General features: G+C 29.9%; 1 protein-coding gene across 1 annotated transcript in view; it reads right to left on the bottom strand.

Annotated features, from left to right (window-relative positions):
• LOC148305616 (dipeptidase 1-like) overlaps window positions 1-27,861 on the bottom strand; it is a 213,542-nt gene that overhangs the window by 40,355 nt on the left and 145,326 nt on the right. The window lies entirely within an intron of this gene.

The following is a 27,861-nucleotide window of genomic DNA, read 5'->3' as shown; positions in this document are numbered from 1 at the left end:
TGCAAAACATGCAGAGCGAGTTGTTAGTCCCACCATGCTTTTGGGAAACTAAATAATAAAGTAAAACATTTTTTATGTGTTTTGCATGTGTAGTGATAGTGTATGTGAATAGTACTAAGTGGGTGTGGTGTAGTGTTGTTCGCATGATTGTTAAATTGTAGTGTATGTCCTGACGAAGAGACGGGTACGTCTCGAAACCGGTAGACAGAAGTAGTCGGTGAGTGGTTATTTACTAACATTACTAATATCAATTAAAATGTTTGACCACAAAGTAAATGCTTTGAATATAAATAATAAAATATTATAGTTTATAAATAATATCTTCTCTGGCGCTGTCCTAGCTGCCGGTCCTGTTTTTACCCCGCTCCGGAAAAAAATCATTTGTTCTGGACTCTCTGGTTCTTTTAATTTATATTTTACATAAAAATTTTCTGTATAACATTAGCCTCAGTTTGAGTGAAAAAAAAAATTAGTTTTTCTTGTAAAAAACTGTGTTTTGTGAAGAATTATCGAAAATATTAACTTTATCTTTGTCAATATTCAACAAATGTGTTAAAAGTGCGTTCGATGGTTAGGCGATTCCCAGACCCGAGCCGGATACACCACGTGTGACCAGTAATTTGACGCTCGACGGACCCAAAGGAAAGTAATCCATCAATATAACTTTTATTACTGTTTTGTCCAAAAATGAACAATGCTTTGACTTTATTTTGTCCATGCCATTTAAGTAAATTGCTTAAAACGTCGGAATATGTGTATGGAGGATAGTAAATCTAGGATTGTTTACACAGTAGAGAACCTTCTACAGTTTCAGAATCACACCGCAATTAATACATTTAATAGAAGTAACATACTTAAACATAATTTAAATTCAAATAATCTTTATCAGGAAAGATACATCCGGAAAAAAAGATACAGAGGATGTCGCGGAGGCAGAAAGCATAAAGATCTACCGGAAATCTTAGATACTGTAGGCATTGAAAGTCAAGGAAATGCGAAGCCAAATAGGCATATAGGTAAAGCATATCCAGTCTCGATTGGTACATGGAACGCTCGCTCAATTAATAATAAGATCGATGACATCTGTGATATAGTAGCGGACTATAAAATAGATGTTTTGGCTATTACTGAAACGTGGCATGAAGATGGCAACTCTGTCACCATTAAACAGCTCCGTAGCAGAGGTTTTAATATTATTGAGCGGGCGCGCAGGTCCGAAGATTGTAAAAAACGTGACGACCTTTCGTGGACAAATCATGGCGGAATAGTTATACTTACAAACAATAATTTTAAACTAATGAATATAAGATTACCTTTGTTCTCGAGTTTCGAATCCATTTGTTGCAGAATAACAGTAGGAAGTAAAAATTTTACTCTTATAACAATTTATCGGCCCGGCTCTAAGGCACCGACTACTAAATTTTTTTCAGAAATAAAATCCCTGTTAGAATGGGCGGTTACTCGCACAGAATTATTAATTATAACTGGAGATATAAATATTCGTTTCGACCGTGAAACAGATTCAGCGACCAAACGCTTTAATGTACTTCTGAGTGATTTTGATTGTCTTCAAGAAGTAAATACCTCAACTCATAACGCAGGGGGTATATTGGATGTTATAATACGACGCAAATGTGATGAACGTATTGCAGTCAATGTAACAGACATCGGACTGTCAGATCACAAACTAGTACATGGCGAAATCAATATCGGCAAACCCACCCCTATCTACAGATCCTTCACATCACGGTCGTGGAGGAAACTAGATATTAATAAATTTAAGACCGATATCTCGAACTCCTTAATTGGTCTGGATACTGATCGTAGTTCCAAGAATGTCGACCAGCTGGCTGATTTGTACAATGGTGTACTTTTCAGCTTGATAGACAAACATGCGCCTTTAACCACGAAAACCGTTCGTAAAAGGAAATCGGATGCATGGTTTGACGAGGAATGTCGACATGGAAAACAAAAACTACGGCGTTTTGAGCGTAAATATAGAAAGACGCTATTAGTTTCAGATCGCTTAAAGTGGCTCGAAGCACAAACCACTAATAGATTTTTGATTCAATCAAAACAATCTGCATATTGGTGTTCGAGAATTAGAGAACATAGGTCGTCTCCGAAACTCCTGTGGCAAAGTCTGCAATCTGTCCGCGGAGATTGTGAACTTAAAATCAACACACAAGCCACTGCTTCCGAATTCGCTATTTTTTTCAAAAATAAAATCGAGAATATTCGGAAAGCAACATCATTGGTTAAAAATCCAACAATTTCCTGTAATGCCTTGCAGTATCTGAAAATTTTCGAGTCCACAAATATAAGTGAGGTAACAAAACTTATTAATGCTTTGCCCAATAAACAGTGTTTACTGGACCCACTACCGACATGGCTTTTGAAAGAATGTGTTAACGAGATTGCTCCATTTATAAGAGATCTTATAAACATGTCTCTGGAGAAAAGCATTGTTCCAAGGACCATGAAAAAGGCAAACGTTACACCACTAATAAAAAATTCTCAGATGGACTCCGAGGACCTTTCAAGCTACCGCCCAATTTCCAACCTTCCTGTCATATCAAAAATAATAGAGAAAATTGTTGCCCATAGACTGACAACGTATGTTGAAAATAACAAGTTGTTTTCAGAGAGGCAATCGGCATACAGGCGATACCACTCTACAGAGACAGGCGTAGTGAGAGTACTGTCTGATATAATAACTGCTGTGGATGCTGGTGACCTTGTTTTGGTTTCCTTTTTGGATATGAGTGCTGCTTTCGACACGGTTGATCACAATATTCTGCTGGAACGCTTGAGGAAGACATACGGCATCTGTGATAAAGCACTTGCATGGTTTTGCTCATACCTTCGAGAACGTGAATATTCAGTCATTTTTCAAAAAGTTAAATCCCCTTATCATTCCGTCTCTACTGGTGTACCCCAGGGATCAGTCCTAGGTCCTCTTCTATACCTTCTATATACGAAAGACATAGAAAATATTATAAAGTCACACGGATTGTGGTCTCACTGCTATGCGGATGACACTCAAATTTATTTTTATTGTAGGCCGGAGGAAAAATATAAACTTGTTGACTCTATTAATAAGTGCATTGAGAGAATAGGAGAATGGATGGCTGAAAACAGACTGACGTTAAACCCGTCCAAAACGGAACATCTCTGGATAGCCACACCTAAACGACAGAATTTGATTGATAACACGACACCACTCAATCCAAAGAGTACCACTACACCGGCCGTCAAACTGCTCGGCGTGTTCTTAGATTCTGATCTCTCCCTTGAGACTCAAATTAGCAAAACAACAAGTACATGTTTTTATCAGCTAAGGCAAATTAAAAGCATTCGCAAGAATCTGCCAGTTGATGCTGCCCGTCAATTAATAAATGCGTTTGTAATATCGAGAGTAGATTATTGTAACGGTATATACACGGGTCTACCAAACAATAAAATGACTCGACTGCAATCAGTGTTAAACGCAGCAGCGAGACTAATTTTTGGAATTTCTAAATTCAGTCACATCACCCCACTACTTCACAAACTCCACTGGTTACGCTTTCCCGAAAGGGTTGAGTATAAACTCTGCCTACTCATGTATAAATCAATACACAATATGGCTCCAGAGTATCTTAAGGAGCTGTGTATTCCAGATGAATTGGTTGATAGACGTCTCACGCTTCGATCGGCTACAACATCTGCAATGGGCAAAGTTATCTTACCAGCTCGCAACCAACGCACTAAATTTGGCGAGCGTGCCTTTGCTGTTGCAGGACCGACGGCGTGGAATGCTCTTCCACCAATGGTTAGAAATAGTGAGAGTGAGATGATCTTTAGAAAAAGACTAAAAACACATTTGTTTGCTAAATCATTTCCACCATAATATTTTCCCCAATTCATTCACCGTGAAGCGCCCTTGAGGTATTTTTTTACGAAAATGGCGCTATATAAGTTATCCAATTTTATTTATTATTATTTAAGATAAGTCTTACCATCTCAGGGTTTACACTGTCATTTGGCTCACTTAAGCCGACAAATTCAGCCCATTATTGAATATTCATATGCAGTTTATATGCGCTGTTGTTAAATTCATTTCGTTTAAATGATTTCAAATTTTGAGTTTTTGACTAACGGTGGTGCCAGAGTAGAGTATTTTTTAAGTACAAAACTTTTTCTAATTGAAGAATTGAATGTTATTTTTTGACATCTCTTCAAAGATGAAGAAGAATATGGAAGTCTAGGCATTTACAGGGCTGACGACCGTCATAAGCTGGTTTAAGTCACTTTATCACTTTACACACGTGCAACTTTTACCAATTCTACCCATCATTGACAACCACACTACTCAAATTCTTTTTTTTTATCAAATCTTCATTATTGATGACATGTGAAAAAATAATATGAAAAATAACTCCTATAATTAAAGATACTCCAAATTTGTGAACAAGTATTTGAACATATTGTACTCAAAAAGTTGTCAAATTATCGATTCTCGAATAATGAAAACTATCATATTTTTTGATAAATAACACATCCTGACAATAAGTTAGTATGTGGTATAAATAAGTAATTAAAATCACTATAATTTTATTAATATGCATACATCGAAAAGTCAATTGTATATTTTCCTTAATGTAAGCTAATTATTGTTACAATTTTTTCTCCCCTCTCAATCTCCTTTATTTATCCTTTATTTATTGTTATTACAATAAGTTTTATTTGTAAAAGTCAAAATCAGCCTCGTTTACGAGTAAAAGCTTTAAAAAAAATATATTATATCAACAACAAAAAATCTAGATATGTATTTATATCAAACCTATAATATTCACTACACACAAAATTCACAATTGATATATTTGTGGTCTCAAAAGCGATTCATATTTCACAACGTAATAAAAATAAGATATGAATGTTTAAACAATACATTTTAATAGCATGTAGAATAGCCATGCATTTTTTTTACTGTTTTTCATTATATTATATAGTAACATTTTTTTATTAAATAAACCCGATGGTATACCTTAATTCAGTACCTTAATAAAAAAGACTTATATAATTTATAAAAAATCAAAAACAAATTTGTTCACATTCTTACGTGTTCCCGTTGCCTTTTGTGCTGCAACTTCATTTATTTCAAAGCAGGTGAGCTTTTATCTGCAATGATCTTTAAAGAAATTTAAATGAGCTTTTCTAGCGTGGGTACAAAAGCTTCATTGTATTGCGAGGTTAACCGTTATCTGGAATTCTTTCCCTTTGGTTTTGTCGTTAGCTTACTCTAACCTTAAAATGACAACGGTTTTGTATTCTAAATAATTTATTGCTTTTGCGCAACTTTCTTATTTCCTTGTATTCATGTAAAAAGAAACCCATAAAAAATAATAGAAGCATTTGAAAATGCTTTTATTTAATACAGGTTTTATTTTTTATTTGAACAAAATGATAATCATTAATAAATCATTATTTTTCATAAATCATAATAAATATATGTATATTATAGAACAATTATAACAATTATAGACATTGTTTAATTGCTTAATTAATAATACTTTAATATTCAAATAATGTTAAAGAAATTGTTGAATATACCTGGGTTTAAATGTACTAATATATAAATGAAAACCTAATTTTTATATCCCTATTCATGATAATAAACCCTTCTTTAAATTCAAAAGTGGCGTTCATAAATACCTTTAAATTTAATGTAACGTAAAAAATAGGCCTCTTATTTTTTATTAAATATGAATGAAACAAAAAGTTTAAAACGGCGTTGTCGTATTTTTCGGATGTTATGAAAACAAAGTGAATGTATAATGACTAAAGTAATCGGGTGGAGTGGCGTTGCCGAAATTAAATTATCCTCCAACAGGTTTTCCAATGGGTAGCTTTATAGGAGAACGGAGCTTTTGTTCCATAAGGAATTGATAAAAGCAAATGAGAAATACAAAATTTTACTACAAATTAAGATAAAGAAGTACGTCAAGGCTCGACAGGCAAAATATTTAATTCGAAGTGTTTTGAATATTATGTACATTGACAAAAATATTTTTTCCATGTAGGGCTTTTAACATTCACCCAAGGGGTTTTTTGGAGAACAGAAAACGTGACCTTTTTTAATCAAATTAATTTCAACGAGAGATCAATATACGGAATGGAGGAGAATTTTCATTTTTCCCTTGTGATCCTTAGTTGTTCTATAAAAAACTTTTTACAAAGCACGTTTTCCAACTAAAAACAACTCAAAAACAGGGTGGAATAAATAAAATAAAACAATCGGGATGACGCTTCGTAACACGAACACAATGTATCACATTTTTATTCAAAGATTATACCGGCCGTTTTTTGTCGGGGTTATTAAGTCGTTGAATGTCGACATTCTTAACTGCTGACTTTTTTACAGCCATTGCAAAACTTTTATAAAGGTGATATGTCAATGAATTTTAACATACAGTAAGTGTCATATCCCTCACTTCTTTCAACAAAGTCAACTTTTTTCTGTACAACAGATCTTTTTAGGTATAACCTGAATATTTTTTCTCCATTTGAAAAATATTTAGTATTTTTAAATAAATAATTAAACAATACCTTTTCTTCAAAATGCAAAAACAACTCTTTCTGTCCTGTAGCGGGTGAATATTAAGTTTTAAATATTCCGCTTTTATTGGGATATAGTACACTTTTTGGGCATTCCGAAAACATGCACAATTTATTACGATTTATGACGACTTTCGATATATGACGTTGTTGAAAGGAGTGAGCGATATGTTAAAATAAAATCAAATGAATCCAGACATTTAGTGATTTTTAATAAATAATGACAGTATACTGTTAACGTTAATAAACGGTCTTATTTTTATTAGTTTTACCTGAATACGCATTGATATAAAATAAAAAAGCAAACTTTTATAATTTAAGATTATAGTTTTCTACTAATATTTCTTGGTTAAACTGTATTTACATAATAAATAAACCAATACTTGAATAGTTTTCTTCTACTTTTCTTTTATTTGACCAGTGACTGGATTTCACTGTTACTGACATCATCAGACGAGTCTTTAAAAAAAAAAATATATATATATATATATACATTTTTTTTTTCTTTATTTAAAATTCTTTTGCATTACATAAATTCAAAAACAAAAAATATGTATAATAAATAAAAATGAATACAAAAAAAGATCCCACAAAGGCATGGCCTGTGTGCGGGTATACAAAATAAATAGTCATAGTACAGGGTATAAGGGTATAGGTTTCTAAGTATAATTAGTTAATACAAAATACAAAAAACTTAATTTAAATACAAAAAAAAAATACTTGACTCTCAGTGAGCAATTTTTTATTATTTTTTTAATTAAAACTTAAACATAAAAAAGATGACAAAGTAAAAAAGTAAAAAGCTAGCGATCATGTGCTAAATGAAAAAGGAACTTAAATCTGTCTCTTTTATAAATAATCTAAGCAAATTTTTAAATTGACACGAACTTAGGGAATTAACATCTAACAAAGAGTCTAACATAGATGTTGTTTTATTACATTTCACTTCGTTTATGAATCGATGAGAAAAATAAAAAATAAAAAATAATCCAATCGAAAACATTAAAAATGCTAAGTGACAGCGGTATCAAAGAAAACGCTGTCTACCGTGAGATGTGTTTTAGATTTGCGTGTGTTATTGTTGTTTAACAGATGGAGCTGCCATTGCTGTTGAAACACCTAAAAACACCAGTTACAGATAGACTTAAATACGATCGTATTTGCTTACAACGTAGAGCAAAGTATAAAAAATTATTCATGATTTTTTTAAACAAGATTTAAGTTTTTGAACGAACAACCAAAATTGTTTTTATTTATATAGATTACACGAGTGTGCAAGTGTGTGGCTACTTCATACACAAGATATTGTAGAGCTTTTATGTACGTGTAGTTTAGCGAAATACTGAAATGCAAATATAGTGACGGTTTTATGACCTAAGTAGGTGTGGCTGGAAAGGGTTAATGAATCCAGGGGTCCCATTTATACATGTCTTGTTTGAAACCCCTTTATCAACATTTAACCCACTAACGCCCCTTCGCGGTACCCTAAAAGGCACAAACGCATTTTAAGAGGGTACCAAACAAAACAAAGGCGTAAAGAGAGGATACGTATATTTTAATAGGGCGACTGACATACGCTATTTAGGCTTTTTATGTACGCACGTGATTCTGAAGCATATATGAAATTTAAAATACGTCCTTATTTGCAGAGCAAAAACCATTTTGATTTGTGTATTTATTTATTTTTAAATTGTATGATGTTAACTATAGAAATATTAATTTAGACCAGTGGTAAGGAAAGATTTTTTTTCAACCCTCCGAAATTCCTAATTTCTGTTTATAAATAGTTCATAAAAGACATACAATTTTTTTTTTTAAATATATATTTGGCTGTGAATTCACGATAGCCATATATTTCTTTTCAACAATCGAAATTTAATTAGGTAGTAAGTAGTCGACCGTAATTGAAAAAAATTGGTTTGCGGGATAAGAATTGGTTTAAAAATAAATCAATATAGCCTTTTTTTCAAAAAAGTTGGTGATCATTGATTAAGACCATCAATTTGATGATGTTAGTATACACCACCGATTGATGTGAAACTTTGTCAAAACATTGCATTCAAATAAAGTCGTTTTTATATACCTGCAACAGGCTTTTTTCTTATACCTAAAACAGATAAAACAAACCATTTTTTTAATGAAAAAATAAATTAATTTAATTTTCGGTTTGGACCAAGTCAATTTTCTATGTAATGAATTTTTGGAAAGTATTCAAAAAGAAAATAATTGAAAAATTGATCTTCAAGGCTAAAAGATTAAATATTACAAAATAAGTGCTTAAAATATGATTATGAGTTTAATACCACAAAGAAAGTACTTCAAATATGGATTGTAAATTAAACGTCGCAAAGAGTGGTTCAAATATAGATTTTAAATTTAATTTGCCAGTGATATTGATTTTACACAATTTGTATATTTTAAAATAATTGAAAATAAGGAGAAATTCGTTAAATTGATTAACTTTTCTATCACGACCGAAACTCTATTAAATACTTGTATTTTTTGTGTGTCACTGGGTACATTGCCTACTTGTTCAGCTGCCTGAAACAATTTCAGCCGAAATTCCTCGCCTTTCAGGAAAGGTTGTGAAAAGTCTGTGAACGTTGTTCACGCTTCAACTACAATTCTCCGGGTAGCGTATTCGCAAACTATATATCACTTATTGACCAAGGAACAAACTGGAGATAAAATTGAACGGATTCATTCAATTTGATCAGTTTTTAATTTTTACGCTCGAAATTGGTATTATGCGACGGAAGTTGTCAAAAATAAGTACAAACGAAGTACAAAATGAATGTCATTTAAAAATAAGTAGTCCTAATATATGTAGTATTATTTGAGTATATTAGTATGAACCGAATAGTTTATTTAATATTTTTCTTAATGTAAATAAATTAATATTATCGTTATTTTTCTTTTTTACTTCTATCACTATTTTCTCTTTTACCCTTTATTTATTGTTATTCAAATATATTTTGTTTGTTAGAGCTAAAATTACTCGTAAAAGAGTGGAGACTAAGTAAAAAAAATATTCGTAAGTATTTTGTTGTTTACCTTTTTTTAAAGAAAAATATTTGTGTTTTTATTATTTACACAAATATTTCAATTTTATACTATTTCTGTTAGCCTAAGCGGCTATAAGCATCAAATTGTGGAAGTACTACTTTTGATTCAAGTATTTTGTAAACGTGTTGACTGTGTATAATGAATATTTTTTTCGCACGTCAATAATTTTACATAAACATTTTTTTAAGTCAAATTTCTTAAAAGGCGGCTCGATGATCGATAATTGGACAAAAATCGACAGTGAAATTTCAAGAACGCGTTACGTTTATTACGGACATATTGATACATGACAAATAAGAAAGATGAAGATGAAGAAGAAAGTTAGCTACATATTCCAATGCTACAGCGGTGGGACAACTATACTCAACGATATAAATGGATAGAACAAGAAAGTATCACGTCTAGATTTACACGTCAGACGCTATATATGACGCTATATATGTGGGCGTCCTATGACGCTTGTTCCCTCGATCGTTCGATCCGAGTATGGTTTGCAAATACGCCACCCTGTCGCAGAGATTGGAAGTACCCTCCCTCAGTCATTCTGCTGTAATTACACCTGGGGGGTTGCTAGGGGGTGGCGGAGTGACTTGAGGGTGTGGTGGACACTTCGCCGACACAGTCTACATTTCCGGCCGAGAACTATAATACCGCCAACACGTCTTATGAAGAAATATTTTATACGACTCTCATAAAGTCACATTAACCGAAAGCCTCACGAAAATTTGAAAATAACCACAAATATTACTATGTGGCCTTGTTGATATCCCGACATAGATGAAGAAGTTATAAAGATGGGAATATGGAGGTCTGGGTATTTATATAATTGATGACCTGTTATTTTTTTGTCTCCGAAGGTATTTGTCTTTAAAGCATAATAAAAAAGGTAAATGTTTTAAAATTCTAAATTTCAATTGCTTTGAAATATCGACACAGCATTCCATTAAAATGAATAACTGTTTTTTTTTTTAATTTTCATCGTTTTTCCCTGACGGATGCTTCTTTTTACAGCAGTGACAAAGCCATCAATCGAATATTACAGTAACAAAAGCAAAACTAAATATCGTTTAAAGTGAAAAACGTGCTTCTTGTCAGCTTCTGTAATTTTTCAATGTTTTCGATTGCATTGTTGTTTTTGGATTTTTAAAAAAAATTCTTTGCCTCACAAACATGAAATCAAACATCAAAATGTGTGCTTTTTAAATTTCGTATTTTCTATTTCATCAGACTAGGCCTTTGAAATGCGTGGCTGGGTAAAGCTAGAAAATAATAAGATAATTTTTAAACTAAAGGGGTCACATATTATCATAATTTATTAACCATCACCAAAATCTTAATGTTTTTCTTTTATACGGAAGGTATTATATGAAAAACCTGTAATATTCATCTATTTAAAAACACATTTATTACCGCACTGGTAGCGCCATCTGTTGAAATAAAAAAGTACACATAAAATACTTGACATTGCTCATGGCAGATAGCGTGCTTTTTGACAGCTGCTGTAATGTTTTGAATTGCATTATTGTTTCATACATTTAATAAATGTTTTCATTGCTTCACAATGTGAAATTTTACATTTCGGAAATACATGCTCTCTATTTTCTTTCTTTTCTATTTAACCATATTAAGCCACACTAAGACCGGGTACAGCTTGTATTGAAAAACGAATAAAGTTTAAGCGTGAAATAAATATCGGTGAAATACAAATTCTAAAATTTGTAAACAAAACGCGACATCTTATTGTATTTTATTTTACACAGCTGCGTAGATCGCAATGAAATTTTCATATTAAAAAATGTATTAATTTTCCATTACGAACGCGTTGCGACTCCTGCCATGTCTGTATTTCAATTTTCTTCAGTAATTGCTTTATGAAACACATTACTAAAAGAGCTTTAAAACGTTTAGATTTTGTAAATAACGTCACCAAATATATAACGTGAGAGATTCAATTTACAATTATGTCTGGTGTTTTTAATTAAAATGATATCCACTTTAAGGAAAAAATAACAAATTTTATTATGCGTTATAAAATAAAACACAATGCCAGTTTTTCACTTTATTTTTAAGCTATATTTCTCCAAATACTTGTATTTTCAAGGGGTTGGTATGTAGATACTAAACTAAGCACAGAGAAATGTACGTAGTTAAGTAAGCAAGCTGGACATGTGGTGAGTGTTTAATATATATATATATATATATATATATATATATATATATATATATATATATATATATATATATATATATATATATATATATATATATATATATATATATATATATATATATATATATATATATATATATATATATATATATATGTTTATACAAAATTTTGAGTGTGTCCAAATACTTGTTCACAAAATCTGGATTATCTATTATTTCTTTACATCTCACCAATAGATGTCTCTAGTGAAGTTCTAGTGATTCATGAACAAGGTTTCTAAATTGGTTCATATATATAGAACTTCCAAGAATTTGAGTAGTGTGGTTGTCAATAATGGGTAGAATTGGTGAATGTTACACGTGTGTAAAGTGATCACTTAAACCAGCCTATGACGGTCGTAAGCCCCGTAAATGCCCAGACTTCCATATTCTTCTTCATCTTTGATAAGATGTCAAAAAATAATATGAACTTGATAACCATTCAAGCAATTAGATTTATTTAAAATAAAAACAATTTTTATAAAATGATCGGATATGAATTTTACTTGGTAAATACCACTTTTTCTGATATCTATTGAGACATTTTGATGCTTGAAAATGATTCAAAATGCATCGAAACACGTGTTACAATAGATTTTTAGAAACAGTGGTATTTACCAAGTAAAACTTAAGTTTAAAAAATAACCAACGATCACGCTGCTTCTCCGCAGGGGTAGGCAGAGAGAAAATAATACTACATTATTTATATATATATATATATATATATATATATATATATATATATATATATATATATATATATATATATATATATATAAATATATAAATATATATATGTATATATATATATATATATGTATATATATATATATATATATATATATATATATATATATATATATATATATATATATATATATATATATATATGTATATTTAAATACACTATACATAAATACACTAATTAACTTTAATTTATTATTAGATTAAAACCAATATTTTTAGCTTTTCCACTTTTTTATTTGACCAGCGACCGGGTTTCGTCGTTACCGACATCATCAGACTGGTCAGTGAAATGTCGGTAACGACGAAACCCGGTCGCTGGTCAAATAAAAAAGTGGAAAAGCTAAAAATATTGGTTTTAATCTAATAATAAATTAAAGTTAATTAGTGTATTTATGTATAGTGTATTTATATATACATATATATATATATATATATATATATATATATATATATATATATATATATATATATATATATATATATATATATATATATATATATATACATATATATATATTTATATATTTATATATATATATATATATATATATATATATATATATATATATATATATATATATATATATATATATATATATATATATATATATATATATATATATATATATATATATATATATATATATCAGACTGGTCAGTGAAATGTCGGTAACGACGAAACCCGGTCGCTGGTCAAATAAAAAAGTGGAAAAGCTAAAAATATTGGTTTTAATCTAATAATAAATTAAAAATGCAATTCCATCACGAAGTGTCAGTGGATAATATAAATCTATTACTAATTAACTTTCTAAATCTAATAAAATCTCTGAACAAATATTTTATTCTCATAAAATTTTTCATTTTTTTGTTGCTTCTTGGTATCATTTAACTTTCTTGATACATTAAAATAAATAAGACTGAAAAAAAAGGATTACTTAAACGATCTTAATCCATTTTTTTATTTAAATAAATGTAGCCATACTATGATATAAAATTCAACCATGCTTTATTTTTTTCCACAGAATAAAACATGCCCTGAGATTATTTTGAAACGAAAAATAACCTTAACAGGTAATACTCGTATGCAATATTTAACCATTTGTATAAAAATGGTTAAAAAAAATTGTATTCGGTATTAGCAATATTTTTATACTTGAACCCCCAAATCTCACAAGTAATTCGCGCACTCAAATATAAATCCAACTCTGCGGTTATGAGAATTGAAGGCTCCGTCGTATTCGTCCTTTGCTACATCCTTCCATATTCCATTCTCATCCTCCCTTCCCTCTTAATAAACCTTAGTCCGCAGTTGACTCAACCCTCTTCGGACTTTATTTTATTTGATATTCCTGTTTTGTTTATTCGTCACGTAAAGAACATTTAGCGTCTTGCTTGTGTTGTACGTGCATGCGGCGGGGTCAGATTTACCCCACTGGGTCTATTTACCCTTTATTGCTGTGGAAACACAGACAAAACTGGTTAAAGATGAAAAAGGTTTTATTTACTATCACATTTAATGAAAAAAAATTACAAATTGGAAAAATATTTATAATTTTTATAATATTTTATTTTAATATATCTGTTACTGACTATGCATGTCTGTGTCTGGTTAATTGAAAAATAAACAAAAAAGAAAGCACACATTTCTAATGTTAGGTAAACAATATTTTGGTAGCTGTCAACAAGCATGCTATCTACCATGAGTGATGTTATGTGTTGCATATGTAACTGTAACGCTTTGTCACTTGAATGCAACGCTATGTCAAAATAACAAAGCAATCGATTAATTAAAAGAAGAAATATATTTCAAATTTTTATAAAATATGCTTTAATATTTTTAAATAAAATCAAAATGAATACTGCGTTGAGAAATAAATTTGATATTTTTAAATTAAAATGAGTATTTCTAAATGTCTTTAAAACGCCCCCAATCATTTGGTTTGTTTAAACCATTGATTTTTATCCAAAAAAACTTTTAAATGCACGTTGATTTCCGTAGTTTGGCATTAGATAAAACATAATATTTATTTTCCTTTCCAATTTGCAATATACATTTAAAAATAAGTTTCCATGATAAAAGGCTAAATTCCATTATGCATATCATAGCGTCTATCTTTATACGAGAGTTTCCTTCTCTCTAGCAAAGAGATGATTTTGGAGACCCATCCAGTTTTAAATGAATCGAGGTAGGCGCATTAAAATATAAGTTGAAAATGTCTTATAAAATGTTCCAATTTCTCCGGTTAAAATTATTTTATGCCCTAAGACCAAATATTTAACCAGCTCCGATAATTTCCGAGTTGACTGTGTGCTCAACTTAACGCAGTAAAAACTCCGCTCGACACTTTATTGTATTAAGGTTTGCATATTAAAATTTCAGCCGCTATTATAACTTACTTTGGTAATGCTTTGCTTAATATTTCTACTTTGGTTAAATTACCATTTAAAAGAACAAACCTTTTCCTTTTTTGCTCTTAACGGCCTTTTTATTCACTGGAATTCACGCTTTCTCTGAACATATTAAATATTTTTAAAAATATAAAATTACAAATGGTGAAGTTAAGCTGTCACGAAAATCATGTTTAACTGTTTATTTGAAAAAATAAGGTTTTAAGATATGAATAAGTCGAAGAGTTGTTCGGAATATAAATATTTACTCCCATTCTCTCGTTTATTTTCCTTATTATCAAAACTCCCTCAAAATAAATTAAAATACGTGATTGACTTTTGAAAACAAATGATAAAAAAAATAAAATAGAATAAAAGAAAGTTCGATAATAAACATAACTTGTAATATTTTCTCTGTAATATTGACTCTTTTCAACAACGTAATAAATTAAAGAACTTGATTTTTCAGGAGATTGTTTTTAAAGTTTAAAAATATAATGAAATGTATTAAAAATAAATATCAAGCTACTTTTTGAACTTTTTACTCTGCAACAAATCTTTTTAGGTAAAACCTGAATGTTTTTACTCCATTTGAAAAATATTCTGCACATTTAAAAAAATAGTAGCGGGTAAATATTAAGTTAAAAATATGCCGCTTTTGCTGGGATATAGTACATTTGCTGGGCATTTCGAAAACATGCACAACTGAAAATTAACATTTTTTTATAATTGACGTTATTGAAAGGAGTGAGCGATATGTATTAGCAAAACGATTTATGAAAAATGTTCGTATGGTCAAATGAGGAAAAATGCAACGCTGAAATAAGCATCATTGATAAAATTAAGAAAGGATGGTTTGGCATGTGAATTCAATAAGTGAATAAAAGACAGAATACAAATTTATGAGCCGAATATAGTTTTATTTAATGTAAGAAAACTTAGCATGATCAAGTATTTCAAATATTTTCACGTAGTCCGGTCAGAGTCAGGAGGAGAGAAATATTATTTGAGTTTTCTGTATATATTATCATTAAATAATGTATTTAAATGATGAGAGCACTCTTTTTTACTTCTAGCTAAAGCAATAAATACTGTTAAATACAAACACGAATTTCCCCTTTTGCAAATCCGCATAAAACGAACAACGTTTATCTGTAATAAATATATTTGTGGTGTACACATAAAAAATGCAATCCAAAAAAATATCAGTCACTGACACGAAAATTAATTCTCATTAAAATACAAAAAAATATTTGAGTTTCCTGTATTTATTTTTATAAAAAAATAATATATTTAAATTATGAGAATACTCTTTTTTTCAGGCTACAGCAATAAATCCTTGTAAAATAATGAAATAAAAATGAATTCTCATTTAAAAACAAAAAAAGAGTTTTCTGTATTTGTTACATAATTTTTTTTTTTTAATTAAAATTATGAGAATATCCTTTTTTATTCAGGCTGCAGCAATAAAAGCTTGTAAAATACAAACACGAGTGTACCGTTTACAGATCCGCATAAAACGGACAACGTTTATCTGTTATATATTTGTTTTGCGGACATTAAAAATGCATGAAATCCACCGGACTACAGAGAGACCAGTTCCACGATTCCACATATCATATCTTCTACCCAATAAAGTTCCACAGAAGACAAAAACGTTAATAATTCACCGCACATAGCGAGTACTCCCATTTCCATAATCTGCACTAGGTGGAATGGAATGATGGAACCTGTTACCTAGCCGGGATAAGGTATAACTGAGCTTGGGATATATATTATTAAAGGCGGAATCCCCATCGCAGCTATCGGCTTCCATCGGCCATGTTTATCGAAATGGAAGTAGACTATGTTGGAATTTATATCAAATTCACCTTTATTTCCTCTAGGTTTGTAACTTTAATAAAGTGATACTTAAGTTTAAAAAAAATTGATACAAGTTTTGTACCGAAATTTCTTGGTTGAACCGAATTTCATATTATTTTTACATTTTTTTCCAAATATGCGTTATTTGACCAATGACTGAAACCCTGGTCACTGGTCACATAAAATATAGCCATTAATACTTATTTTCTCCTCGTTGAAAATTTAACTCAATCATTATAGAGTTAAAACATGAAAATTTAATTAAACAGAACCATGAAAGTAACTAGGATTGATTAAAAAAAAAATTCTACAATAATAACATCCTTAAAAAAAGGACCCAAAACAAAAGAAAGATAAAAAACACTTACCCTGAAATTTCTTGTTCAAAAATTAACATATAAAATCAAATAAATTAAATAAAAAATTACAAAATATTAAAATAAAAAACTAAAAATTAATTCAATATAAGTAAATCTGAAAGAGATCGCATCATTTGGCTATGTCGTATTTAAATGCATGTCATCAGCAAGTTTCTCTCATATTTTTGAGTTGTTTTATATAAAATTTTATACTCTCGGCACACGAAAACTCAGTGAAGGCACATTATTGTTGTTTATAACTCTGTTGATGAAAAGAAAATAATAATAAAAAAATCATATATGTACTCATTTTTTAAAACCATTTTTCATAAGCCACCTGGTTTTTGGTTATTGTATTTGTTTAAAGTCTCTAACGGAAAACATTGAATAATTTATTACATACATTTAGCGAAGTTTGAGCGTTGATCCCAATTAAAGGCGAGCACGATTTTAACGAGTTATGTGAACTGTTTTATTGCACCCGAGAGAGCATTATTCTATGAAATAATAAGTAAAAGGGAATTTGAAACAATTTTATTTTCAGTCTGAATTAAATCTCCGCGAGACCATTCGTATATTTTTTTTTCATACAACTAAGGTAACTGGTAATTAATAGTATTAAGGATGAGCGATGTTTTGAATTATCCACTAATAAAAACAATAAAATAAAATAACTGTTGGAGCTTTTTAAACTTAATTTCTATTTCCGGTTAAATTCAAATGTTTGTAGTTTATATTTTCACTTTTAATCTATTGTATTATTTCCAGTACCTTTTATTAAAATCTTAAATAAAATGTTAACCCATACACAGGCCATGCCTTGGTGGGATTTTTTTGTATCGATATAATTTTTTAATATTCGTAATTTTGTTAAATGTGCAATAAAAAATTCAGAAAAAAAAGTATAGAATTATTTTCCATTTTTATTTTATTTTATATTATTTACCAGTAATCAGTTAATTGATTAAATTAATAATTAAACAAAACCCGATTAATTAATCAATTAATTTATCAGGTTTGGTCGTTTTCGGTATCATCAGAATTTTGGGAGGCTTGACAAAATTATATATTTTTTATAGGCAGGGGATTTAACCATGATTTTATTTTATTTTTCAAACAAAATAAATCTAAATTTAACGAAATTAAGTAGTATAACAATAAAAATAGTTATATATTAAATATTGTTAATGATTTTCGTAAGACTTTACAGACATTTATTATAGATTTTTTCAGCTTTATTTGAATAATGCATAGGTGAATCTGGAACCGGTAGTTGATAATTTTAGAACGAAAATACTACATAAATAAATAAGTTGGTACGTAAAAGGTTATTAAAATAATTATAAAAAAATAGTAAAAAATTATAAATGGTTTATGTGACAAAAGCGAATTTTAAATGCAACATTTTTGAGTGTGTCCAAATCATTGTTCACAAATTTAGTTCCTCCACTAAGGACATCTCAACGAAGATGAAGATATAAATGGAAACCTAGGTATTTAGACGGCTTATGACCTATCAAAGAATGGTTAAGTGATTACTTTACACACGTGTAGTATTCACTATTCTACCCGTGATTGACAAGCACACTACTCAAAATTTCAAAACTCTAAAATTTTTGAAAAATTATTTGATTACACCCAAAAATGTTGTTAAGAAAAATCACTTACAAACTTGCTGAAGTAACTAGACTTTTTCATTTCTACCGCCCTTAGTAAACGAAATAATTCAAATTCCAAGACGATCAAACATCCTGGGATAGTATTATTTTTAAATATTTTGCCTGATGGAAATCTTCAGTCTATGGATGGAAACGTTAAAGTAACTTTTCATTTGATGTACATTAAAAATTGTTAATAATTCATTTAAATCTGAGCCCTCAAACTCAAAAATTAAAGCAACACCAAGTTCGCCGGCCTTCTAGTACTAATAACTAATAAGTCCTTAAATCTCGCGAACGCTTCTGAGTAATAAGATCACAATCTTTAATCTTTTCATTACAGAAGTTTCCATTTTGTTGGAATCGATTCCTGGAAATAACTTCCCGATAACCAGTACTTTTGCCTGCGGGAAAATTGCCCATTAGGTTTTAAGGCTTCTTTTTGGGATACGGCGTATAATAACAAAATTAGCACTCTCCATATACTGTGTAAATTTTATTTGTATAAAAAAGTCACAATTTATTGTTTGGTACAGAAATATGCGATGCAATGTACGATATGTCATTTGTTACGGAAATATTTTGAGTTATTCAATAATTTGGCATTCACTTTGTGGAAAAACAAGATGATTTTATTATAAAAATAAAACAATCGTAAAATACCACTTTTTTGAGTTTTTTAAACTTGTTAACACGACAAGTTTCAAGTACTACAGAAGCTCTCATCACAGTTTGTATTTTCATCTGTTGATGAGAACATCTATAGTATTTAAAACAAGTAATGTTAACATTATTTAACTCAAATAATTGGTCTTTTACAATTGTTGAATTTTTAAAAGAGTTTGTTTTTAAAGAATTAGAAAATATTTTTCAGTATTTATTTCTAATAAAAAAAGATAAACCTATTTGTAGCTTTCGATATGAAATGAATAATTTTTTTTGAATAATCTAGAATAATAGAAAAAAATGCTGCGTTCTCTATCGAATCGATTGAAATATTTAATAAGCAAAAATATTGTTTTTTCCGACACTCTTATTTCTTTATCCAACAATTTTCAAGAAGAGGATATTGCCATGTTTGTTTTTACTTGCCTCGAATGATCTCCTTCCGTGTTTACCAATTAAACGTATATTTTCCTTCAGATCTTTGAAAATTGAAACAGATTTATCTTCCAGACTTATCGTGCGCCATTTATTATGCCCAAATCAAATATTTACCAGAAGAGTACGCATGACAAAACAAATATTTTGAACATTTGCGATTTGTTAACATTTCAGTGAATACCTAATTTTTCCTGTTATTCGTTCATTATTTAAATTATTCCACCCGAGTGGATACAGCTGATGTTTTAATGGTAACTTTCTACAGTAATAATCTTTACAATTTACTACTGTGAGAGACACTTGCAATGCACAAAATAATAAAAAAAGATCTTATAACAATATGATGCATAATATTTCCGTATGTGTCCAATTTGTGTCTAAATCTTTGTTCACATTTTTGGGTTTTTTCACTTAGCAGTTATTTATATTGACAGCTTGACATAAGTAAAAATTTGGATATTTACAGAAACAGTAGTTGTAAATAAGGTATTAAAATTAAAAATAATTGAGATAAATGGTAAATAACAACTTCTGACCGTTTAAATACCCATACTAACGTACTTTCAAGTTTTTCAAATACTTGAAAGTAGTCTGTTCAGGAGTCGTATTAATCGGCGAGTAGGTATGTATAAGAAAATGCATGAATATGAAAAAGGTAAAGATTTTTTCTCTACCTTCCTCCACGGGAAAGTGAATTATGGTTAGTTATTATTATTTTTCTAACCCACGTTCCTATTTATTCTTACAAGAATAAGACAAGGTATTTGTCTAAATATATTGGAAAAATGGTATGAAAAAGAATAAGTTTTAAAACAAAACTTATGCTTCATTTACTTTTTACATTGATTATATATTTACCGTAGCACTTGATGACAATGTGCCGCGTAGAGCTTGTTTGACTCTATAGTGAAAAAATTGAGCTCAAAAATTTGGGTGGTACATGGTAATTTTCCATTGAAGTGACACTTAAAAATAAACAGCCTTGATTTTAAAATATAATTTAAAATATATTCTCTACGTTTTGTTTATAAAAAGCATTATTAACTTTGTGGTGTTGTAATAAAGCTCTCTTTTTCATCACTTATGAACGATGAATAAAAAAAGGTTTTTTTATTTTCGTTTCAGCATTTGAATCATATTAACATGTAATTCTTTCTTGAAAGTAAAACTAGTTAATGTATGTAGAGAAACAGAAAAAAAATGATATCAACAAAAAAGTTTTGCGCGCATTATCCTAATGAAGTCTTCGTTTTAGTTAGAGGGTTGATACTTTGATGGATCACTTTCAACCCTCCAATACCTCTCTATACTTGTTTCTACTTTCCCATCCCTTGAAACTCATTTCTTCTACAGGTGGAGAGAGGTAGGAAAGCGAGGATTTTTTTATATGAGATTAGTTTTCCCAATCCGAATTACTATTTCAATAGATTGGTAGGGGATGGTTTCAGGACCCGGGCGATTGAGCTTTGGAGGCAGTTTTGCTTGATTCTCGTTTCAAATGGTTTTGGACTTCAGTAAAAGCAATACTCTTAATGGAACTTTGCTAATTAGATACTTTATTTAATCAACATTTAGTCGACAAACATAAATATGGATAAAAGATAAAATGGGAGATCATATAGACTAAACGTACTGCTGACGTTGTTTAAATGATATTTAATATAAAGATACACGTGTTTAATATTGAAACTGAAAAACGAATAATTGACACCATTTTGAGTGCGTCCAAATACTTGCTCACAAATCTGGATTATCTCCAGTTATTTATCTCTCTTTATTTTTGACATTTTAACAAAGATGAAGAAGAATAAAGAAGTCTTGGCATTTACGGGGCTTCCGACCGACATAGGCTTGTTTAATGTTACACATGTGTAAAGTGATCTCTTAAATCAGCCTCTTCTTAGTCTATGTTGAGATGTTAAAAAAAGAACAATTAATTTGATTATTGGTTTCGGCAGTTACTTTATGGTATTTTTTTTTAAATTTCTCTTGATAAACACTATTATTTGTCAAAACCTAAAAAGACACGATTTTCGATACAGTCAAAATTTTATCGAACACCGTTTGTGAAGTTTAGCCTCATATTTCAAGGGCACAAATCTCAAATATAGGGAAAGCGTTAAATACGGTGTTCGACAATAATGTTGAACGCATCGAACGCATTTGAAAAAAGGCATTTATCAAGTAAAATTAAAATATACAAAGAAATGTGTCCAAACCAGTCTGATGATGTCGTGAAACCAGTCTGATGATGTCGGTAACGACGAAACCCGGTCGCTGGTCAAATAAAAAAGTGGAAAAGCTAAAAATATTGGTTTTAATCTAATAATAAATTAAAAATGCAATTCCATCACGAAAAATCAGTGGATAATATAAATCTATTAAAAAGAAATGTGTATTGAAGAATGAGCATTTGACTACATGAAATCCTTAAGAAATTGTTATTTTACTTGTTATTACTCTAAGAAATAACTTTTCGTACATCTTGGTAACAAACCTATATAGATAAATAAAAGCCATCGGTAAAAAAGCACATTTAAAATAATGTAACATCAAGATTACAGTTTATCTTTATTGCTTGCGATATTGAAACTATTTACTTTAGATGTTTACAGTAACACTGTCCTTTAAACCCGTGCAATATCACGAAAGCTGCTAAATTTGATAATTATACAACAAACAATATAAACATTTATTCTGAAACCCGAAGGGGATATTGGATTTTGTTTTCAATCGGGAATTTCCTGTTTACTATTCCGGAAAATGGTTTCTTTCACAGTTCAGCTCACCACTTTCGGGGGTTCTTATTAAATATGTCACATTTTCAGTTTTTTCTTCAGTATCTTGGAACCTCAGGTGACGATTTCTCCCGCGCAACCCTTCTCCACCCTTCGGGATCCAGATCTACTAATGTCGACCCTTTTCACGGTCCACTTCCAATATAATATAAAATATACAACTGACTGAAAATATTTCCGACTTCTTGGTATATTAAAACAAAAGCTAGGAAAAATACGTTATATTGATTTAAAGGTCACCATTTTTATGTCAATCACTGGATATATATTTTATACCAGTATTCCTGCTTGTGACCCAACAACTTATATTATTTTTTAACATCTCATCAAAGATGAAGAAGAATATGGAAGTCTGGGCATTAACGGGGCTGACGACCGTCATAGGCTGGTTTAAGTGATCACTTTACACACGTGTAACATTCACCAATTCTACCCAATAATAATAATAACTCTTGTAATTGGAGATAATCCAGATTTTGTGAACAAGTATTTGAACATACTGAAAATGTTGTAAATAAATTATCTGGTCAAATTATAAGCTTAATAATAAAAATGAAAATGGTATTTTCTGCCGTTTCTCACGTGTGTGATTATAATCCAGGATTCGGACCTCACATACTAATATAACAGTTTCTGTTTAGTAAAAATCTTATTTACATCTCACCAATAGATGTCTCTAGTGAAGTTCTAGTGATTCAAGAACAAGGTTTCTAAATTGGTTCATATATATAGAACTTCCAAGAATTTGAGTAGTGTTGTTGTCAATAATGTGTAGAATTGGTGAATGTTACACGTGTGTAAAATGATCACTTAAACCAGCCTATGACGGTCGTCAGCCCCGTAAATGCCCAGACTTCCATATTCTTCTTCATCTTTGATGAGATGTTAAAAAATAATATGAAAATAACTCCTGTAATTGGAGATAATCCAGATTTTGTGAACAAGTATTTGGACATACTCAAAATGTTGATTATATTATTAGCCAATAAGAATTTAAGCATTGAATGTTAAAATCAAACACAGATTGTTGAGAGATTGAGTCTACTAAATTGTTTATTGTAACTGCAGACAGTTGGTAGAATTCCATATTGAATTGTTAGGTAATATATTCAAAATTAAACAAGGTTTATTGGATTGAATTCTACATTCATCTATGTATATATTAATACGTGACGTTTCGTCTTATTAAGACATTATCAAACACCGTGTTTGATAATGTCTTGAAAAGACGAAACGCGTCACGTATTAACATATACATAAATAAATGTAGAATTCAATCCAATAAACCTTGTTTTATTTTGGATATATTACCCAACAATTCTACTTAATTTTATTTTTTTGTTAAAAACACATTAATATAAAATATGTGACATTTGTTTCGCCTTGTTATGGCATTTTCAAACAAATGTGATAATAAAATGGACTGATATATATACATATAAACAACAAGAAATTATTTGAACTCAAATCTTTTTAAATACTCAGATAGATTGATCACCTATAATCTAGTTGACGTAGTACATGATAATAGGACCTTCAACCTAAGGGCAAGGAGAGCTGACCCTTATAGTATACAAAGACGATAAGTTGGGATGGAGCCAGGAAGAGGAAGATAAATCGAATTTTTAAAATGCACACCACAAAGAACTGCATTGAAATGGTCATTCCATAAAAGCAGTAGACTAGTAAATATCAAATAATTGTTGCATATCATGTTTTATATTGTCGAACCCCCTACACCAGTAATTAGGCTTCATAACTATATCAGAACCTACCTCAATTATTTATTGCTTGCTGGGTTGTACTTTCACCTGTTGATAAGAACATAGTTCTTATAACTAAGACAACATAGTTCTGAAACTAGTCTTATATTAATCAATTGAAAAGTATTATTTATTTGTTTATTTATTTTATTTATTTATTTATTTTCATAATACATAGATACATTCAATATACATATTCATTTCATATACACATTTATTATACGTATTACGGCTCTTTAGGCATGGCCTGTGTTGAGCCGAATACTAACATGGTAATACAAAGTTTGTATATATTTTTTTTTTAAATTTTTAATAAACATATATTTTTTTTTAATGATTAGATTATAAACATAACATACAGGAGATACAAAAATAATTTATGTTTTAAGGTTTAGCAGTGTGATAATTACACCTGGACTTTAATTAATTCACTTTCCACCCTGTCCCTTCCAATGTTAAGTAACCATCGACGGACACTGTTCTTAAAGACCTGATCACTCCTGGAAATCTTAATGGTTTCGGGCAGCAAATTAAATATTTTTGGAGCGAGGAATGAAAAATTTTTTTGGGCAAAACTTGTTTTAATGGCTGGGCCAATGTAGTTTTTATTTAATGCTGCCCGGGTTCCAATAGTTTGTTGCGTTCTAACCTTTTCCATTTTATTCCAGAAGTGAATCAATACTTCCTTGACGAACAGTTGCCGTACGTCTAGTACCGTATAGCTTGTAAATAGCTCATTGGAAGGGTGTGTCGAGTTACATTTATTTATTATTCTTAGGATAAGTTTTTGTACTTTGAAAATAGGGTCTAGCGTGGTTTTGGCACCTCCGCCCCAGCCAACATAACTTTTTTTTGTTTATATTTATAGAAGTTTCAATAGCAAAAAACAGCCATATTTTAATGGTGATTAACACCTAAAGCGCGATGGCCTCAAACAAAACGCGCCCAGCGGTGGTGGGTCTGATCTGACCCAGTACAGAAATCGCCTTTTAGGCGTTTTTCGTCGGGTTTTTATATTTTATATATTATTCAAAATAGCCTACATAGCAATAGGATAATGTGTCATAAGTTTTGTATGAGAATTTTCAAGTTTTTGATAGTTTTGAAATTAAATTATCCAAGCGCATAATTTTACATCCAAACGCGACCGCGCGCTTCGGCTCACTACCACAGACTAACTAATTTATATACTCACTACTACCGCGGAGCATGTCACACGCGCATGTAGCATGGTTGGCAATGAAGCAGTGATTGTAAACATTTTTATTTTTACTGAATTCAAATAATTTGTGTTTTTAATTTTATAACTATATTTAAGTCAACATCATAACAGATAGAATTATTAACAAAATGCAACTAAGTAATTATCTTCAAATATAAAACGTGGCAGTTAGCTCCAAAAACCACAAAATGATTCTAGGATTTTGAGTTAATATTTCAAGATAAATTTTTGTCCATAATGCAATTAAAATTCATTTTAAATACAGTGAAAATATTTAAATTTTCATTGAAAAATATATACGGAATTGCCCAAAATGGTGTAAATATTCATTTAAAGTTCGCCATTTCTTACATAAACATTTTGCGGGTTTTAGAAATTCTGAATACAATTTTGTACGAAACCAAATAAAACTAATTATTATAAAAAATTTATATACAAGTTCGTTAGACATAATAGGTATGATATTTAATTTTATTATTGACCAATAAATTGTTACCAAAAAATAAGAGGACAATCGGTACTTTTCTTGTTGAAATCGATGTTTTTATCACTTACTGACATTTCTTATAAAACCACGTTTTCCGTTGCACTTTCAAATTCTGAATCTAAGGTTTTTGAATTCTAAATCACTGTCATCTGCGCTATTCTCTCACTTTTCTTTCACTTTTAGAACTGTCCAAAAGTCGTTCAATCTCGTCATGAGATAATTATTTTTTTCCTGCCATTGTGGTAAAGTATCGAAAAGATTTAAAAAAAATAAAACTAGAAATCGTTCAAATATAAAACAGTTTATTGTGAAGGTCTGTGTTTTGTAATATTAATATTTTTTAAATGTAGATTTACCTTATAGTCTATATATATGATATTTAATCCGTCATACAAGTAAACAAATAAATCAGTTAAAAACAAATATAAAAAAAAACAATAAACGGAAACAATCGCCAAAGATTGACAATGTATGCTTTTGTTTTTGGGATTTCAAAATCACGGCAGACGGCACACTAACACATTGATAGCGATCAACTGACCTTACTCAATATGATTTTTGATATTTTATTTGTTCTTTTTTTTTAAATAACTCATTTGAATCTGGTCCAATAATTTTCGTTTGTATCTCAATTTGTAGGTAATTTTTTGAAGAACGATTACACTCAAGGAAAACGACCTAAACAAATTACCTATTACGTAATCAATAATTTTCCGCGATGGTGGGTCTGACCAGACCCACCATCGCAGAGGAAGTGTTAAGGTATTTTTCACCTACACTACATGTTATTCTCTCTTTGCTCTAAAGAGAATGAGTATTAAAATTATTAAATTTCTCATTACATAAGCGTTACAATTAAATTTCTTCGTTGATATTACATAACGAGCTTTCTCAATGTGAATATACGGTGTTAATGTAATTTTGTCTTATACATGTTACGAGAAAATTGACTTAACGTTTCTACACGACTTGAAGAGAAGCGAAAAATAATTTTCGTATTTTTGAACTCTTTTAAAATTAGCTTTATTTAGTGAGATAGTGCTGTAATACTTTTAAAAGTTACAAATTGACCTAAAATTTACAATTTTTTCACATGTAATGTCGACATTTGTATTGTGGCCGATATGATATGACTTTTGTCAGAAATATAATGATATTCATATTATTCATTAATTTATTTAAGACACTGGATTATTCAATTAAATTTATTAGACATTGGAGTTGTCAATTTAAAGGTGTTTCATACATGAAAGAAGATGGAAGTCTGAGCATACCAGAATATAAAGTAAGCTGAATAAATACTTCACCAAGCTCTCAACTGGTGGCGCTACAATCAGCCATACTTTCAAACATATTGAAAACTATATCCACATGTAAAATATTTTAAGACCATTGCATATATACAGGTTTAAAGAATTAATGCAATTTGGATGTTAAATAATGGCCACAAGGGTGAACTTTACACAAGTGTATAAAGTGATATTTAAGCCAGCCAAATACAATGTTGTAAACCCTGGGATGTTCAGACTTCCATCTCCTTTCTTATGAAGAGGAACGATAGATATTTTATATCAAGTTGAGACATCTATAAAAAAAAA

This window comes from Brachycentrus maculatus, unplaced genomic scaffold, assembly GCF_059751285.1.
Source record: "Brachycentrus maculatus isolate JH-2025_06_01 unplaced genomic scaffold, ASM5975128v1 h1tg000268l, whole genome shotgun sequence".
NCBI classification, from domain to species: domain Eukaryota; kingdom Metazoa; phylum Arthropoda; class Insecta; order Trichoptera; family Brachycentridae; genus Brachycentrus; species Brachycentrus maculatus.
This window is presented reverse-complemented; position numbering and strand designations above follow the sequence as displayed.